General features: G+C 39.9%; 1 protein-coding gene and 1 non-coding gene across 2 annotated transcripts in view; one reads left to right on the top strand and one right to left on the bottom strand.

Annotated features, from left to right (window-relative positions):
- LOC126378048 (titin-like) overlaps nucleotides 1–21,270 on the top strand; it is a 795,425-nt gene that overhangs the window by 72,309 nt on the left and 701,846 nt on the right. The gene's annotated exons all lie outside the window — the stretch shown is intronic.
- Trnav-uac (transfer RNA valine (anticodon UAC)) lies at nucleotides 1,199–1,270 on the bottom strand. The gene has a single exon. It is a non-coding gene; the product is annotated as a tRNA-Val (tRNA).

Genomic DNA, 21,270 nt, shown 5'->3' with positions numbered 1-21,270 from the left:
TCAGCCGTCCCTTTCCTTCTCGGCGGATAAGAAAGTGACAGGTATAACTTAAAGTAATATTAGGATGTGTCTGCAGGAATCGGGGCCAATATTTCTTCTTTTTAAAATCAGGAAACAAAAACCACATCAATCCGGTATTACATGAAGCCCTTGAGAGTGATTTTCATGTGGTACCTATCTATTTAAATATATCGAGTATCCTATTAAATAAGGACATCCCTCAAATGCATACGAAACTCAGTACGTACCGTATTATGTATTCAGGGACCGTCTTCCAATTTTAATATATTGAGATTGGCTGACTGATACGCAAAACTTATTATCTAAAGATATCTTCATGCCGGATCTTGGGAATATGAGTATTTGTCTACGAAACTCAAATCGAATTGAGAAGTTTTTGAAAACAAGGTACTTACCTACTAACTCTCTTCTCTTTAGAGAAGTTATAAGTACTCAATCTTGCTTGTCTTCCCGGGCGTGTCGTGAAAACCGACAGAGGTATTGGCCCCGATTCCTGCAGACGCCTCCTAATTTTATTTTTAAAATTTCTGAAAAGGAAAAAGAAATGGATTCCATAGTCTGCGCGGTGGGAAATAGGCGTGAGTTTATGTATATATGCAAAAGCGAGCGAGCGAGCTGAAGGCCCGACCATCTGCGGCCATAACGTACAACTATATCGGAGGTGTGCTGACGTGCAGTGAATGTGGCCGTACATTCGCTGCTAAGATCGGTTACGTCAGCCATATAAGAGCGCATCTTAGGCGTTCCTAGATTGGAGAATTGTCGCCATGGCCGAATACGGCTGGATGGATATATATATATATATATGCAAAAGTAAGTGGTGAATTACATTATTATCTCATTGTGTATAGAAGGCTGTCTGGAAGAGATCGCTTCTAGCGATAAGGCCGCCCTTGCCCACTTTTAGTTTTTACTTCTACGTATTCTTCTTCTTATCGTGTGGGTTGTGAGGTAGAATACCAACCTCATCAACCCTGGTGTCAGGGTTATGATTAAGCCGCCAAAGGCCCCTGACATGGCTCATGTAACGACTACTTACTTACATCAGAAAGTAGTAACCGGGACCAACGGCTTAACGTGCCTTCCGAAGCACCGCTCATCTTACTTTTGGGACAATCAGGTGATCAGCCTGTAATGTCCTAACCAAACTAGGGATCACAAAGTGATTTTTGTGATATGTCCCCACCGGGATTCGAACCCGGGGCCTCCGGATCGTAAGTCCAACGCCCAACCACTGGACCACAGAGGCCGTTACTTCTACGTATAACGGTCGATCATGTTGAAGGCGACATAATGGTTGATTCCTGCAGACACCATCTAATTTTATTTGATATTACAATTCACAAGTTAGTTTTGCATACAAGGTGTTAGTGATACCGTAACAAATACTGAGGGAGATGATTCAGACCACGATTCTCAGTTAGTCATCATCATCAATTTAAGAGCCACGCTCTTGTCGGTGTAGCAGTTAGTATCAAGTGGAAATTCCTATCGGAAAAAAACATGTTTTTTTTACATCTTTTGTGTGTTTTTTTTTAATTATTTTCAGTTACATACTTTTGCGACAGAAAATTCTACTTGATATCAACTCAGAATCATGGTCTGAATCATCCCTCAAAGTTTTCGTTACGACGTCACTAACACCCTGTATAGACACTCACGCCTATTTTCCGTTGCGCAGACTATGAAATCCATTTTTTTTTTACTTTTCAGGTATTCAGGTATTTTTAATATGGTTACGAGTTAGGGATTGTGCTGTAGGTGTAGATATATGCATAGCCTAAAAATAACGCGCACAGTGAGTATTTTAACGCAGGCAATATGGACAGTAAAACCTAGTGCGCCAAATAACCTGCATATTTGGCTTTCGAACACAAATAGCTAATTCAAACAAACATACCTGATATGAAATATTTATACTTGTTAAATTATTCACCAATAAATTATTTATTATCGTTTTGAAACTAAATTAAACATGTTTGGTTAATAATAACAAATTATTTTCACATTTTAACCCTATTTTATATACACAGCTGCTAGGCACAGGACTCCTCTCTATCAACCGAAGGGGTATGGAGCATACTGAATGCTCCATTGTGCTGCATAGATATACTATGTTTTAATTCAGGGGAGAAAGGAAAGGATGTTTTCCTTCACTAATTCGAAACTTATTCATTGGTTTAGGCCCGTGCTGAGATTGGAACCTGCGACCTCACAGTGACAGTCAAGCGTTCTTCCAACTGAGCTACCACGGCTCTCGAATATATTATATAACTATGTATACTTAAGGCAAGAGGGAAACCACTGCCCTATTTTTCACTAAAAAAAAGCATGGAAAATGATACACTGACAAGAGCGTGGCTCTTAAATTGATGATGATGATACTAAAGGTTAAAATAAAAACCATAAGCATAAACAAAACAGCCTATATACGGCTCACTGCTGGGCATAGGCCTCCCCTCAGTCAACCGGAGGGGGTATGGAGTACACTCCACCACGCTGCGCCACTGCGAGTTGGTGCCGGTATTTTACGGCTAATAATACGTGCCTTCCGAAGCACGCAATCATCTTACTTTTTCGGACAATCAGATGATTCATTTCTGCCATATCCTTGCCAAACAAAGGACAGTCTCTCAAAGTGATTTCGACAATGTCCCCATCGGGAATCAAACCCAGATCTCCAGATCGTGAGTCTGACTCTAACCACTAGACCACGGAGGCTGCAAATATTGAAATATGTGACGTTATTTTCTGGGATATCCAACATCTTTATATCTCAGGAGATTTATCTTGCACTAGTCCATGTAACCGAAAATTCCATTAGTAAAATTAAATTTTTCTAAAAAAGTTGTTCAAATATTTCTGGTTGCACATAATGGTCTACGGTGCATTTATTACGACCTAGAGTATGGTGAACGAAAAAAGGAAGAAATAGTGAAACCTGTTAGCTTTTATGCAAATTTTCAGCGCGCGATGCGCATATAAAAATATGCGCGCTTGTAAAATACGGAGCGGGCAGACTACCTATAAAGTTAATTCGACAGGTGATCATTTTCTTATTAGGAGGTACGTATCGATGGCTTTATGTTGAAGAGAGCCATGTGACTGTGATGTAGATTTACTTTATAATAAAGCTATTATTAAAAAAATAAAAGAACTTCTAATTAATAAATGTTACTACAGCACTAGTGAAAACCTTAATGATACTGATGTTACCATTTGAATAGCTTCCTTCTCTCTTTTAAACTTCTATTTTGTTGTGCCCGGGTCTATGATGTGAAACTCATATATTATTATGTAACTTACAAACTTGTATACCATCATAGTATGCAAATAAAGAATATTCCCTATCCATCCTTAGGGAAGGCCCGTGCCCCAGCAGTGGGGATATAACATAACAACATAACATAACATAACAAATACTTTATTGCACAAACAGGAAAAAACAAAATACAAAACAAAAGAGAAATAGAATTAGTACAATAGGCGGCCTTATTGCTAAGTAGCAATCTCTTCCAGGCAACCTTTAAGTATAGGAGACGTTAATGGGCTGATGATGTGTGTGTGTGAAAGAATATTGAATACGTATTGAACGGTAGTCCTCCACCCCGCATTAATTCGTATTGCGCCTGCTTCACCCCCTCTGGGTCTTACTTTAGTCACACTCCGGACATATCATACAAAACACCTCGTTTTACACAGACACTAATGTACCCCGATACCGACCCCACCGGCGTGGTCGACGATTTCCCTCATTCAGCGCTTATCGCTATCGACCCACTAGGGTCGATTAATTCTTTCAAATATTTTTCCTCTCAGACGACGCCCTGTGCCGAGGTTCGCGCCCAACTGGGCACCCTCAGGCCTGTTGTCTTAAACGTTGTACCGGGTGAGAGCCTTCAGCGCTCCCCATTTGTCCGGCCAAGTAGTTAATGCCATCTGCGGCAAATCTACAATAAGTCACGTCAAAAAAAAAAAAAAACACAGACACTACATATTGGCGTTTTCGCGCGTGCCTATGTGTGTGACGTCTGACGTCCATGTAACTGAATACTAAAGTAAAACCGAGCTGGGTTTACCCAGCTTAGACACCCGTCTTCTTCTTCTATCGAGTGTCTTCTACCATGTGGGTTGTGAGGTGGAGTACCAACCTCATCAACCCTGGTGTCAGGGTTACTATTGAGCCGCCAAAGGCCCCTGACATGGCTCATGTAACGACTACTTACACCAGTAAGTAGTAACCGGGACCAACGGCTTAACGTGCCTTCCGAAGCACGGATCATCTTACTTTCGGACAATCTGGTGATCAGCCAGTAATGTCCTAATCAAACTAGGGATCACAAAGTGATTTTTGTGATATGTGCCCACCGGGAATCGAACCCGGGATCTCCGGATCGTGAGCCCAACGCTCAACCACTGGACCACTGAAGTCGTTCGTTTTAGACACTTGTGAGGAGCGGAGAGTTGCCGTTCTGTATGTACTCGTAGCATTATTTATTACTCTATGCTTTAGTCTTAAATGACCATAAGCGACAAGAATGGAGAATTTTACGACTAGAGCGTGGTCTTAAGTTAACGATGGTGAATACAATGTTAGTCTGAAATACCTACCTAAAAGTAAAGTAGCTTTTCTTATCTTATCTTATCTTATCTAGCCTAAAGTGTCCCACTGCTGGGCAAAGGCCTCCCTCCATTTCTTCCAGGACTCAAAGTAGCTTTTATTTTTTTATTTTTGTTGGTATAAGTAGATACGTTAGATTTGTAGGTAATTGAAGGGTAACCACCTACCTCCAGCGGACACTGAACTTTCTTTCACAAAAAAATAGGATCTTTGGACGTGATTACACTTATAAAGTCAAATTTTATAGTTTAGAACCCCAACCGGGATTCAATACAATATGTGATACAATGATGTTTTTTTTGTTTTGACGTGACTTATTGTAGATTTGCCACAGATGGCATTAACTACTCGGCCGGACAAATGGGGAGCGCTGAAGGCTCTCACCCGGTATGACTTTTAAGACAACAGGCCTGAGGGTGCCCAGTTGAGCGCGAACCTCGGCTCAGGGCGTCGTCTGAGAGGAAAAATATTTAAAAGAATTAATCGACCCTGGTGGGTCGATAGCGATAAGCGCTGATTGAGGAAAATCGACGACGACTCCGGCGGGGTCGGTATCGGAGTCCTGAAGTGTTTGGTGTCGCGGGCTGATTGGCTGCCTCTATGGCTAGAGTAATCGGGTCGTCGGGATCGTATATTACGTCCTTCGGACGCCGATACATTTCAGTACCGTCCCTAAGCAGGATGTATTCAGAAGCCGCAACTACCAGGGGATTTGGGTGGTGCGAAAAAACGTTTTGAAGCTAATTTAAGCGTTTGGGCAATGGTTGGCAGACCCGATACAATGATGCAAAATCACGGGTATTCCAGGGCTATGACGGATTATTGCATAAAGCCATCCAAATTGACCAAAAAGACCGGTATGCAAACGCGACATCCGACGGCCTATAAATCTGCTCTTATTATAAAAATGTGTGTAATTTTACTTATTCCCCGCCTTCTTATTTGCCAGAAGGCAGGCTTCAATGCCTTTATATCTCAATTTTAACTTATTTACATATGCGTTTGGTGTGTGAAAGCATAAAGGGAAGCTTTACCTACACCGCTTGTTAATTCCAAGAATCGATAATTTACAATTTGTTCCTTTGTTTGGGTGGGAAAAACATTACTGGAGTAACATAATTATTATACATCAATGGTAAAAACAGAACATCGATTCGTTTTTCATCGAACGGTTGATGAGGTTGATAATTGACCTCACAACCCACACGATAGAAGAAGAGAAGAAGAACATCGATTTGTCTGATGGAAGTGGCGGCAAATGCATCTTGGAATACATAACATCACGTCTGTATTCCTGGAGGATACCGACCCCGCGAGCGTGGTCGACGATTTCCCTCAATCAGCGCTTATCGCTATCCCACTAGGGTCGTTTAATTCCTTCAAATATATTTCCTCTCAGTCGACGCCCTGAGCCGAGGTTCGCGCCCAACTGGGCACCCTCAGGCCTGTTCTTAAATGTTGTACCGGGTGAGAGCCTTCAGCGCTCCCCATTTATCCGGCCAAGTAGTTAATGCCATCTGCGGCAAATCTACAGTAAGTCATGTCAAAAAAAAAGGTAGATGTATAGACTCGCCTGTTATGAAATATTTATTATAGTTTCGATTTATTATGTGAAAGATTTAACATGTTATCCTAAGCTATGGTAACATCGATATGATAAACCGTATGCAAGTTTAAAAAAAAATACACACTATTTATATATACATACATAAACTCACGCCCGTAATCCCAAATGGGGTGGGCAGAGCCACAAGTAATCAAAGACAACTTGCAGCCACTGTTGATACGAAGTCCTAAGTTGGATATGATGAACCTTATGGTGATAAGGGATCAGCCTATCGCCCATAACATTAGTCCATCATGTTAGAGGACGCAATCCCTCTGTCGGTTTTTACGACATGCCCGGGAAGACAAGCAGCTGAACGTGTTCTATGTTTTTTATTTGCTCCCAGAACAGCATAGAAGCACTATTTATACATGTATAATAAAGTATCCTAGTACGGCTTTGTAACAGACTACTCTGGGCGCTATCCCACTCGCGTCAGACAGAGTACTGCGGGGCAGAAGGCAAGAGGGAAACCACTGTCCTATTATTCCCTAAAAAAGTAGCATGGAAAATGCTGCACCGACAAGAGCGTGGCTCTTAAATTAATGATGATGATAGTAAAGTATAATTGCTATTTAGTAATAAGGGCGCCGATTGTGCGTCTCTTGTCACTTTTCTACTCTGAGGAGCTCGGTGGCGCAGCGGTTAATGCGCTCGGTCTGCGATTGTTGAAATTTAGCAACTTCGGCAAAGGCCGGTCATAGGATGGGTGGCCACAAAAAAAATAAGTTTTCATCTCGAGCTCCTCCGTGCTTCGGAAGGCACGTTAAGCCGTTGGTCCCGGCTGCATTAGCAGTCGTTGATAACCATCAATCCGCACTGGGCCCGCGTGATGGTTTAAGGCCCGATCTCCCTATCCATCCATAGGGAAGGCCCGTGCCCCAGCAGTGGGGACGTTAATGGGCTGATGATGATGATGATGTCACTTTTCTAATTGTTTTAGTGTTGCGTTTCTATGTGCTATGAATCGTTTTTGTATTGTATTGTATATGTATTGTATTGTATCTAATTATTCATACATGATCAAGTATCCACCGTAGTCACTGTGGACCTATATTACACCGGCTGGCTTTTCAAACGGGGAGTACAGTCATGAGCAATATCATGTACCCACTTTAGAACCCTGTCGCACTATCATATTTGGCATTTAATGAGACTTACGGTTTAATTTGTCAAAAACGTTAATGTGACATGATTTCACAGTGTATACATATAAGTACTCGTGACCGTACCATTTCGACCCCCGGTACCGGACTTGCACCAATGAGATATTAGAGCTTATCTTAAGTGCAGTTCTCACTAACACAGTAGGCTCGACCATTAGACGGCGATATTTCTCACCACCTATCATGTTAGTCTCACAGAAAGCTCGGTGAGGTGTAAGTACTTATTTCATCTCGCGATGAATGTACCTCTGTCTACCTTATTTGGGATAAACACGTGAGTTTCTGTTGTGTTATCAAATATCCGATACATACATGACATATGTGGACGAAGCGAAGCTTAAGGCGGTCGATAACTGTCTAACACGTCTATCCCACCTTCAAATTGGAGCGATCAGTTCACCCAATTTGAATTATCGAATCAATTGACGCTCCCACGAGTATGACCCATGTCAATCAACTTCAATACGTGCCTATCCAACTAAACTTACTTTTCAAATAAACTTTACAACTTGAAAGGAAAAGTTAAGCCGTCAATTCGTATCAATTGCCCTTTTAAGGCGATTTTCTATCAACAAAGTAGGAGAAGTGTCAAAAAGTGGTTCGAATAAATCGGAATTTCGCTAAATCAAACATAAACGTTACCTAATGGAGCCGTGGTAGCGCAGTTGGTAGCACGCTTGCCTCTCACTTTGAGGTCACAGGTGTGCATCCAGCACAGGCCTAAACCAATGATCGTCTCATGCTCAGCGGTGAAGAAAAACATCGTGAGAAAACCCACATTCCCGAGAAGTGCATTTTCAAAGGTATGTGTGTGTGTGTGGTGTGTTCGGAAAGCCTCCCGCCCGGAAGCAACCTAGCGTGGTCGACATGGAAGTCCTTAAACAGGCTCCGGACACAGGTTGGCCGCTGCAAGGATAATCTCTGCAGGTGGGGATACCTGGTTGATGGTTGCGATGAGTGCGAGTGTATAGTATCACCACAAACTATGGCTCACCTTTTATGCTGTCCTAAATGCCCTAAAACCTGTACTATTAAAGAACTTCACGAAGCCATTGACAATGCCGTAAGCGTGGCCAATAACGGTCAGCAAAAATTTAATATCGATCGCCATCGACTCGCAAAGAAGAAGAAGAAGAAAGGTATGTGACGTATTGGGCTGGTTTTCCCTTCGCGGGTTGAAAGGTCAGACAAGCAGTCGCTTATGTAAAAAACCGGACCAGTCAAATCTTCAGGTTAGGTAAGCAGGCCCTGTGAAAAACGGGATAATGTTAGGAAGTTGATGTAGTATAGAAAAAGTATTATTCTTCATCAGACCTATGATCGATCTCATCTGCCTTATTACAAAACAAAGACTAAAGATTTTAAACCTTTCTAGGTTTAAAAGAAGTCCTATTATGGCTTCCAAAAGGATCTCTAATTTTAATTAAATACAAAAACAAACGGGACAATTATTACTAAATACAATGTTAATAAAATATATAACATACTCAAATTAAAAACCTACACTAAAATACGTCAAAATACACAAATATATTATAAAAAACCATATCAGGCGTCAAGAAGCCCTCCGGAAAGCGAACCCCGCCCGAACGTACCCATTATGCTTGCAGCGTTGCCTCTCTGGACCGCAAGTGAAATACGCTGCGCGAGGAAAAAGCCAGCTCGAGGATGTCCGCCTCCAACCCTTATACGGCGACTAACACCACGCACCAAAGCTTTGGCCTCAGCGCCCCAAGGTCCCGCTGTCTCCAACGCAAATGGCACGAACTCATACGCTGATTCCAAATTGGCATACTTATTGTGCTTCCTGAGCGCCGCCGCTTCAGCCGCCGAACCGGCAGACTGTTGCGTAGCGCCCCGGTGACAAAGCGAGTATGTGCTAACACATGTCGCGTCCCAAATGAGACACCGACCCCTCTGCCACGGAATCAGCGTAAGGCCATTATGGCTTTGAAATAGACTTCTCTGGGCGCCATCCCACTCGCGTCAGACAGAATACTGCGGGGCGGAAGGCAAGAAATAAACTCTCGAGGCCTTTGAAATGTGGTGTCAGAAGAGGATGGAAAGAATATGTTGAACAGAACGGGTTACCAATGAAGGAAAAAGAGATGTAAATAATGAGCATTATGGAGGACATAAGACGCAAGATGATTAGACACTTTATAAGACACGACGAATTTATTAAAAGCACCATAGAAGGGAAGATAGAATGAAAGAGAGGAAGGAGAAGACCAAGGAGAGCTTACATGGCATGGAACAAGTGAAAGAGAAGGCGAGCGTCGTGTCTTATTAAGTCAAAGAACTGGCCTTTGATAGACAAGAACGGAGAATGCTACACCGACAAGAGTTCTGGTTCTTAAAGTGGTTCTTAAATGAATGATGATGAGATTTAAAATATAGTTCGGGCCACGAAAGTAATCCCGCGGCAGCGCCTTTGTTGCAGAATCTGTATGAAATTATTATGGCTTTTCAATTAGTTAGTTCCATTAAAATCTGTGGATTCGCTGCGTGGTTTATATTTAAAATCTGGTATTATTTTAGCAGCTGAACGCGTTTTTCTTATGCTTTTATTTTGCTTTCATTCTAGCATAGAAGCAAGGTTTGGTGGAGGTGCATCGTAGGGCTATCACACACACAAACACACAAACACACATACACACACACACACACACACACACACACACACACACACACACACACACATCTTATCTAATAAGCATTTATATTTATTTAAACGTTGATTATTTTTGTTAAAAGAAATAAATAGTACTGTCAAAGATGTAATACCGATTAGGAAGAGCGGGGCTTCCTGACACAGGTCTTTAAATGAGGCTTACTAGGAAGTCCCAATAACGAGGTTATATATTGATGTACTATTTAAAGCAAATAAACTATTTTGATTTTGATTTTTTGATTTTTGAGGTGTTTGGTACGGCTAGTAACCAGAACAAACGTGGCTTAAGTACGCATTTTTTTTTTGGACAATCATTATGATTTATCCTGCAACAGTCTTACCAAAGAAAAGGCAGTCTCTAAAAAGTGACTTCGAACCCGGACATCCAGATTGTGAACCCAAAACTTCAACCATATACCATGGAAGCTGAAAAAGCAGTAATTCCTGAAAATTTTAACTCAAAGAAGTCAAAAGCTTATATATTTCGAAAGGGTTTGATAGCAGTAAGCTTTGAATTTATAATTGGCATGCAGCGGCTTAATACTCTTCAAATATACATGAGCATCCAGTCAGCTGACTAGAACGGATTTTCCAGCTGGTTCTCTCGTGTTTTGTATTGTTTCAATAATATTTTAATGCAAACATGTTTTCATAGGACTGGATGTAAAAAAGCATTTCGAGCAGAAATGTATTTTCTTTGATGAACTGTCTTTATGCGCGATAGTCTGTTAACCTTTTTGGCGTGGTCACATCATTATTATCTCCCTATTTCTCACAGGGTTCATTAACATAACCTGAAGATTTGACAGAAGCGACTGCCTGTCTGACCTTCCATTCGATTCGAAGGGAATCTCAGCCCAAATACAGGTTACGCCACCACTGTTGCGCCACCAACAAAATGTAGCAGTTGTTTCAAAGATATCTCACCTAAATTAAATAAAAAAAATAATGTTAATTAGGATGACGAGAAAATAGCGATGTGATTTGTATATTATGATTTTATTGTGATGTAATATTGAAATATTGTAACGTAATTTATAGAATGTAAATATTTGTTGACGTGTAATATTTATTATGAATAAAGAAATGAATTGAATTGGTTGCGCAACCAATTGGTAAACAACCGAATACAGAAAAAAATCTCGCTGGTGGCGGTTGTTAGCCGTGGATAGTCAATACACATCAACCCGTACGGGATTTTTATTTGGGAATTATAATAATTTAAATTCCCTCAACCAAGTCTCTGCCGCATCTGTCACACAATGCAGCTCATCTATGCCACATGGGAACCGGTGTAGAGGGCACTCATACACTATGTGAGATAGGGTTTGATCCGGGCGACCACATTCTCAGTATAGTGAGCGCAGGATATTATTTTTTTGCCATAACAAATAACGTGGGAAATACTTAAATCAAGTTATTACTATTATCGAAGAGGTTCTTTATTTGAAACTGCGTGTCATAGTCTTCTGACGACGTCAAAAGACGGGAGTTAGTACGCCTGTCTTTTATCTTCATGCACAGAATACTAACCGGATTATCAAAGCATCACTATAAAACCATTTATTTTTAAATATGGTCCGTTTACGACCCACGTTTGTCAACCGTCGGTCATAAAACGGTAATTAATATGGTTTTAATATGACCATAACCATGCAGTGGTCGTAATTGGTCATAAATTTAAATGTGGTGAATTTGGTCCAAATGGCTTATTTAGCGGTTTGAGTGTTAGTTCGTTTATAACTAGCGATTCGATCTGCTATGGAATGCTCTAGAAGCTTCTACGTTGCCGTCTCGATCACGAGCCGTCAATGACGACCTCTTCAAAGAAAACTGTCATATATAATATTCATATTCATTTATTCCTTGTAACAACTTTACATTGTGTTGGAAATTGGAAATAAAAAATAAATAAAAACAATTAAACTACATTACAATCTAAAACAACAGTGGGACTACAACTTACTTACAATATACCTAACAAACTATTACAACAAACACATACAATATCAAAAAAAAAAATATCTTACACTTTAAACTTACACTAAAAACAATGTCGATGTTGTTAATATTCCTCAACGCTGTAAAAACAATTCTCCAGCAAAAAGAGTTATGATTTTTACTAAATAAATTAGCGTCATCAGTAGTTTTAAATTCCACCGTCCACCGTTATAAAAGGACTTGAGCATGATCTTGAGGGCAGTTTCAGCTGAGATTAGTTTATTAAAACCAGCCTTAGAGTAGTGGTGTTTTGTGGTTAATGATCGCATTAAGTTAGTCGGAAAACATACGTGATAGTGTTATTATATCGGAATATTCAATAAACAAAGTGTACCTACTTACCTTCTATTTTCGCTTCGTGCCAACAAGTCGCTTTATAACTCGAAAGTTGCGGACTTTTGAGTTAAGTAATTCGTTTGGGGTTCGGAGTAGGAGTCTGCTCCGAGGGTGGGGGCTTAGGTTTCATCATTCATCGTCATCACCTTTCATCATTAATTTCATTAATCATCAAGAAAAACAAATACATAAGACATGGCTGTATGGGTATAGTTCCCTTTGCCTTAACCTTCGGGGAAAACCAAAACAAAAAAAAAAATTATAAAAGTGAAAATCACATACAAATCCATTCGCTCTCATCAGGCACTTTTATTCGACCTTTTTAAATCATTATTAAAGTTCATATTAATTTTCATTTATTCTTGTTAAAACTTATTGTTAGAAAAGCAGCTAAGGTTCCCGGTCAAAAACTCTCTACCTTCCAATTGCAATTTTTCCTTACTTGCTTCTACCCCCAGCCTAAAAAAGTAAAAAGTCAGTTGACGTGCCGCGATCGCGCGCGAATCTTTGGCAAGGCCTTGGAAAATATTATAAGTTTGTTAAACGTAACAGTCTTTGCAACAGTGCATCAGCAGCTTCCCAGGGGGTACCCTGGCGTCTGAAGGGAACAAACACTGAGGAAATTAGTGAGTATTTTTATTATTGTATTTGGGTGACTATATCTGTATTATCACCTGATTGTCCGAAAAAAAGTAAGATGATTCCGTGCTTCGGAGGGCACGTTAAGCCGTTGGTCCCGGCTATTAGCCGTAAAAACACCTCCACCAACCCGCAGTGGAGCAGCGTGGTGGAGTATGCTGCATATCCCCTCCGGTTGATTGAGGGGAGGCCTGTGCCCAGCAGTGGGACGTATATAGGCAGTTTATGTATCTGTATTATGGCGTTGACAGCGAGTCCCCGAACGTCGAATTCCTGCTTTATTTTTTTCCTTTTGCCCATTTAAGGGACAGGCTAAGATCGTAAGACCATGCTGCCACATCCTGTATTCTATTTAATAGTGGTACTTATTTTAAATTTCTCAAATGATAAGGCAATAGGACACATTCATATAGCCTGATCTGCAGTTTTAAGTTACTTATTAAGTTTTTTTAACCTTAGTTGCCTCTTTACAAAACGAAAACTAAAAGTACCTAATACCAGCTTTAAAATATGGTCCGCTCCACAAAAGAAGTCACAGATTCTGCATTGAATTATTCTTCTTCTTCTACTTAATCCTTTTATCTCCTGTTAGGATGCAGGGTTCGAATAACAGATTTCCACTCCTCGCGATCTTTGCATTGTTTTTCGTCATAATAATGCCTTGTTAATTAGTTCTTGTGCTGCATTAGCAGTCGTTAATAACCATCAATCCGCACTGGGCCCGCGTGATGGATTAAGGCCCGATGTCCTTATCCATCCACAGGGAAGGCCCGTGCCTCAGTAGTGGGGACGTTAATGGGCTGATGATGATGGTGATGAATTAGTTCTTGTACCTTTAGCGCTCCCCATTTGTCTGGCCAAGTAGTAATCTTAATAAGTTAAATCTTCCATAAGTTTTATTAAAATCCGTGGATTTCTTGCATGGCGCAGTTTATATTTTTAATCGAATCTAATCTAGCCTACAAGATCCCACTGCTGGGCAAAGGCCTCCCCTCTTTCCATTTTTCGCGGTGCTGTGCGTTATATTTTTAATAGGTAGTTTTTTTTAGTCCTTTCTTTAGTCCTCGTTTTGTAATAAACCGGATATCATCATCATCATCATGAGCCCATTAACGTCCCCACTGCTGGGGCACGGGCCTTCTCTATGGATGGATAGGGAGATCAGGCCTTAAACCATCACGCGGGCCCAGTGCGGATTGATGGTTATTAACGACTGCTAATGCAGCCGGGACCAAGGGCTTAACGTGCCTTCCGAAGCACGGAGGAGCTCGAGATGAATTTTTTTTTGAGGTCATCCATCCTATGACCGGCCTTTGCAAAAGTTGCTTTACTTCAACAATCGCAGACCGAGCGCGTTAACCGCTGCGCCACCGAGCTCCTCAAACCGGATGTATCCATAACAATTTGACGCGGGTGGTATGCTACCTGGCCAGAGTATAGGTGACAAGTAGATATCGTATCGGTGAATATAAAAACAACTTTCATATTATAAATATTTTATTGAGATTTCCTTTACGAGTTACAGAGGTACAAACACATTAAACATTTAATATATTTGACTCTTAAAACTCATTCGGGTGTCATTTATCAATTCTTTTATTTATTTTAAGCGCATAGGTAGGCTCATGGTTGATAAGTGTATGTGCTAAGCGGTAAATGTGCGCAAAGCGTTTCGTTTCCTCATATTTTGTTATGCGAACGGCTAAGATCTGGAATTGGATAGTTTCCTAGGTCAAAGATAAATTATTAAATTCTGATTACTAAATAAAAATAGATCTAAAGGTGACAAAACCCATTTTCTTTTTTCTATTTAACCTTATATATCAATTAAAAAAAAAAAAATAAAAAAAAAAAAATTTAATAAAGAAAAAAAAATTGACACGTTTCTCGATGACGTCACAGGTTGCTTATTCATACATATTCCATAGTAATTTCGTGTTTTGACGTTTAGTAAATTACTGGGTGAGAGTCTTCAGCGCTCCCCATTTGTCCAGCCAAGTAGTTAATGCCATCTGCGGCAAATCTACAATAGGTCACGATATAAAGAAGACGTTTAGTAAAAATTAACTGATTTGATTAGTAGATACTATCTCTGCCCGCGAATGTGTTTCTCGATTACTTACAATATGGGCCTCTTAAAGGCAAAAGTGCAGACACTTTCTAAGTAAGTGTGTCCCACCTTCGCCCACACCATCACTTACCAACAGGTGGGATAGCGTGGTCATATAATTATGCTTACCTGTCACCCATAAAAAATAGGAAAACATCATGAGGAAATCTGCATTCCCGAGAAGTTTACCTAACCTGTATTGGGCTGGTTTTTCTTTCGGATTGAATGGTCGGACTGGCATACTGGCAGTCAACGTTTTAATAAAACATAAGCTCACGACGAGATTCCCGAAGAAGGTTTGAGACCCTTTGACTGACAAACATACAGACGCAAAATCGGTTTAGGGGTAGTTATCGGACGCCGTCTCTGTACCTACAGAACCAGAAAAGTTCTTAACTTAAAATACATTTTTCGTTAGAAAAAAAAATAAACGTTATTTTATATGATCGCAATATTTATTTCCCTCACGATGTTTCTGATTTAAATTATATAAAAAAATACCCCTGAATTCAAGAGGAAAAAAAAACGGACCTGTCCCTGGGAAGTTAGAAGTGAAACCTTTCATTAACTTTTCTATTCTATTCTAAAAATAAAAAATTCTGAATAAAAGTTTCAAGTTCCATACAAAAAGTGGGCACTTTTATAAATGTCAATTTGCACAATCCAGGTAACGTAAAAACATGGAAATAAAATGTCACGGTGCAAGTATAAATTCAGGCGTACTGGTACACGCCCAGAATATACCATTTTATTTTATACAAAGGGATCCGATACTGTCGCGACTAAAATATATGGGAGCAGGCGGCAATATATTTTTTTCTATATGCCAAAGCTTTACGACTTATATTTGTTTAGTTTGGAACGTGTAGATTTTTTGGGTTCCCTAAGGCAATACGTATTTCAGTAGGTATAATATTTTTAGCATTCCTTGTTAAAATTGGTTGGAAGAGAAATAAAAACAAGAGGCAAGTTTTAAATCTTTTACTAAATAGGTGTGATCCATATTGTATAAGAGAAAAAGTACATACTATATAAACAGCCTATATACGTCCCACTGCTGGGCACAGGCCTCCCTTCAATGGAGCTATGGGGTATGGAGCACACTCCACCACGCTGCTCCAATGCGGGTTGGCGGAGGTGTTTTTATGGCTAATAGCCGGGACTAACGGCTTAACGTACCCTCCGAAGCACGGAATCATCTTACTTTTTCGGACAATCAGATGATTCAAGCCTGAAATGTCCTTGCCAAACAAAGGACAGTCTCACAAAGTGATTTCGACAATGTTCCCATCGGGAATCAAACCCCGACCTCCAGATCGTGAGCCTAACGCTCTGACGTAAAATATATTTATTCAGACAAAGTACACAAACATAATAATAACCAAACAAAGGAAATATAAATGATGGACCAACATCATTTTGTATCTTTTGTTCCAGAATATGACTGTGTCAATATTCAAAAGTAAGTAACCGAAAAAAAAACAACACAAAGAGAACAAAAAATGGCGCTCAGTTTACAAGATAATTTTGTTATTTGAACCAGTGAACAGACAATGAAATAGAGTATTTCAGTAGAAATTTCGCGAATCCACCAGACTCATTACATTACATTATTGGAACGAGAAATTTATATTCCGAGGACAAATAGTCCATCTGTCAGTTTGTCGCTCGCCGAGCGTGAGTTCAAAGTGATGAAACGATTCTTTGTACAATTTAAATTCACAGGATTATATCAAACTTAATTTTCAAAAGTTTCAAATTTTCAATAAGAACTTGGACGTTTTCGTTAATTGATTTATAATTTTAAATCAAGTTTATTAAATTATTTGGATATAATAAAGTTTAGGCCGAGATGCCTGGTAACCTGACTGATTGTAATTGATTATTTTTGTAATATTTTTTTTGTAAAAGTTTTTTGTATTTCGGTTCGGAACCTTCAAATTTATAATTTATTCGGACAAGGCCGATTTTTCGGGTGAAAACAAAATGGATTCAGGTTACGAATGTTTCGGAGTTAATGGATAGGAAGATGCGATATTGTGTGTTGATTAATTTCGTAATGCGGTTTTTTCTACATTATTGCGTTTTGTTTCAGTGTTTTTAGGGTTCCGAACCCTCTAAAGGAAAAACGGAACCCTTATAGAATCACTGTGTTGCCCATCCTTTTTTTATTGGAGTGGATTTTTGGCATGATTCTTACGTATTGAGTTGTTTAATTGTAATGTTGGGTATTTTATTTGATTATTATGTCTGTAGGAGCCGTGGTAGTCCAGTTTGTGAAACGCTTGCCTCTCACTTTGAGGTCACAGGTTCGAATCCAGCACAGGCGTATATCAATGATTGTCGAATTTGTTTTCAAATTCATGTTTGGATTATCACATCCTCAGCCGTGAAAGAAAACATCGTGAGGAAAACCACATTCCAGAAAATGCATTTTCGGAGGTATGTGACCTAAGCGGTATTAGGCTGATTTTCCCTTGGCGGGTTGGAAGGTCAGACAGGCAGTCGCTTCTGTAAAAAACCGGACCTGTCAAATCTTCAGGTTAGGTAAGCGGACCTCGTGAAAAACGGGATAATGCTAGGAGATGATGATGATTCGATTATTCTGTCGTTTTTCTAATCGTTTGCAACTTGTCTAAAGTCCCACTGAGACATTGTGTTAGTGGCGGGAATGTGGTGGCTCCACCATGGTGTCCTGGTGAGTCAACCGGGCACTTGGAAAAATAATCTGTTTTACGCAAAAAAAATGATTTTTCGTGTAGTGTCATAATGTTTTCTTTTAGTTTCTGACTTTGTATATTTTTATCTTTAAAAACATACCTATCTATACCTTATGGCATATCATCATCATCATCAGCCGTGCGACGCCCGCTGCTGGGCATATACTTAATGATAATTTTTGTATATTAATAATCCAGTAACCGAACTTGAATCGGTTTTTAGTCCATCAGCGAATATATTTTATTGTACAAAGTAAGTTAAAGTACATTGTTTGAGGTTTATGCAGTTATCATCATAATTAAAACACATAATAACGGGTTCTTGACGCAGTGAGAACCCGGTATTATGTGTTTTAATTAAAGTACCCACTATTACTTTTTCAGAGCACCATTTATAAACGCTATTTTTTTTCACGTTTAACACTTACACGTGTTGACTTACAAAGTTATTTGAGTCTTAGGTACTTTTCTACTTAAGTGAACTTATTATTTCCTCCTAAATTTAGGTATTTACGCACGTGATTATTTCGTCTGACAGATTTCCTTCACCTGAAATTTATTGGCAGTTGGTAATTGTTTTCGTAAATACCTAATGTATATTCTTGAAATTTTACGAGCTGATGATTAAATTAATTATTTGATTTGTCTTAAGTCCAGTTTTCACTAACACTCTCACTAGCAGGCTCGACCATTATAGACGGCGATACGGCTCACCTATCACGTTGGTCTAACAGAAGGTTCGGTGAGGTGTGGGTACTTAGTTCATCTTGCGATGGGCGTACCTTATTGATCTCTCTCTGTCTCTCTCTCTCTCTCTCTCTTGGTCTCTTATTGATATAATCGTGAGAAAATGCTATGTTATTGTTATATTACGTTTTAGGTTTTGTCGGCGCTGCAGTAGCTCCGGCGTGGGTTTATTGTTTGTTGTAGGTATTGCTTAGCAGATTGATGGGATTGCTTCAATGAAAGCTTCGTTTCTTGAGGGGGATTGTTTATTGACTTGTTCGTTACTTGTACATTACATTTTGTGCGCGTACGCGATAGTTACACAACTTGTACAAGATTCGGATAAAGAGGAATTAAAGGCTTCTGAGTATATGACGTCTGATGCTTACCATCTGTAAGAAATACACACTACAAGTAAATTGCGGTTGTATTATTTTTGGGATCAGCTTGTTCATTGGTGACGCGGAGATAGATCGAGAGTGATTGGTAGAGCACAGATAATATAGACCGGGACCGGAAGATATAGACCGGAGTCATCGGGGTTGCCGTTTTTCAATATTGTTATGGTGCGTTTACGTTGGCGTGAACAGGATTCAAACTTTATCCGCCATGTTACAAAACGAAAAATGGTACCTGCGAACCCCGGTACATGCGAACGCATCCTTATTTTATTTTACACCTGTCATATTCTTATCCGCCGAAAAGAAAAGAGACGGATGATTGACAACTGTTAATTTTAAAATGAACGAATAATCCGGGTGAATAAAATATTCCGCCAGTTTATAGTTGTCACTATTCGACTGAGGAACGCTTCAGGGTAGATGACAACCCAGTTTTTTGGACTTCTTGATAACCTGAGAATGGGCCAGGTCTCGAGGTGATACCACCTCGTCATGAACTGCGCTAATTAACACCTGGACAAAGACAAAAGCTAACCCGGCGTATAATTAACTTAGTTACTGGAATATTGCCAATTTTAATTTAACTTCCACGAGGTATTCTGGCGTCGCCTGAGTTAAACAGTTACAGACCCCAGATAGACTCAGTACAAAAATCTCATTCTAAAGATGAACACGCACTTAGACGTAGGTGCTGCTCGTGCTGAAGTCATCTCGGCAAAATGCGTGTTGTGAAACGCGGATAGGTTCGACGTTTCATACGATTTTATACAAAGGTACATAAAACTCACTTTGTGAGACTGTCCTTTGTTTGGTAAGGAGTTTACAGGCTTCAATCACCTGACTGTCTGAAAAAATAGATTCCGTGGTTCGGAGGGCACGTTAAGCCGTTGGCCCCGGCTATTAGTCGTAAAAACTCCTCCACCAACCCGCATTGGAGCAGCGTGGTGGATTATGCTCCATACCCCCTCCGGTTGATTGAGGGGAGGCCTGTGCCCAGCAGTGGGACGTATATAGGCTGTTTATGTTATGTGTATAGTTGTTGTAGTGGTACACTGTAAGGCACAGTCTATTTTTGACATAACTTACACCCGTATTGTAAGATATACACACTGCTCCCCCTACTCGACTCAGCCTCAGCTGAGCATTTTGATAATTCAAGTTGACATTTACGACTTGACTTAAGGACTTTACTCACTGGAGTTGAACATACTCGTATCATGCCAACATAATAATACGGAAAATGATACCTCCGAAAATGTATTTCTCATGATGTTTTCCTTCACCGCTGAGCACGTGATAATAAGTTTCATATTTATTTATTTTTAGGGAAATTTACAGCAAAATGACACAACATGTATACAACTCTAAGAAGCTACATACCAACAAAAAAAATCCACATATATGAGTCTAAATAGTTTACTACATACTAAAAAACGTAAACCGTTTGTTAACGGGGACAAGTACGATAACAGCAGCATTAATAAATAAATAGAAGAAACGAAATAATAAAAGTGTAAGTACAGTTTGAGATACAATAACATCTGAAGTAAAAGTTTAAGTTATGTTTAATTATATTATTGTATATATTGAAAGTTTCGCGGCGCTTTGACGCTTTTGCACTGTAAAGTTGTGAAATGTAAATAATACATTTAATCATCCAAACATGAATTCGAAAACAAATTCGACAATGATTGGTTTAGGTCTGTGCTGCATTCGAACCTGCGACCTCACAGTGAGAGGCAAGCGTTCTACCAACTGGGCTACCACGGGTTAAACCTAGCTCAGACGGTGGTGGGGAGCGGAGAGTTGCCGTTCGATAGTCATAGTCATTTATTGATAATAATAATTACACGATTGATTGATTGATTATTTATTGATACGTAGTATTATTCCTTATTCTATGCTTTCTTCTTCTTCTTCTATGTTTTGTGCTTTTTTAACGGCTAATAGCCGGGACCAACGGCTTAACGTGCCCTCCGAAGCACGGAACGATCTTACTTTTTCGGACAACCAGGTGATTCAAGCCTGAAAAGTTCTTACCAAAAAACAGTCTCACGAAGTGATTTCGTCAATGTCCCCATCGGGAATCGAACCCGGACCTCCAGATCGTGAGCCTAACGCTCTAACCACTAGACCACGGAGGCGGTACGGTTGTTATTGTGGATTTACCACGTGCAAGGCACCTTTCTCACACACAATTCATAAAGCAACATAAAAACTCGGAGCACCTATAATTCCTCCCAATCTGC

This window comes from Pectinophora gossypiella, chromosome 25 (assembly GCF_024362695.1).
Source record: "Pectinophora gossypiella chromosome 25, ilPecGoss1.1, whole genome shotgun sequence".
Lineage (NCBI taxonomy): Eukaryota > Metazoa > Arthropoda > Insecta > Lepidoptera > Gelechiidae > Pectinophora > Pectinophora gossypiella.
This window is presented reverse-complemented; position numbering and strand designations above follow the sequence as displayed.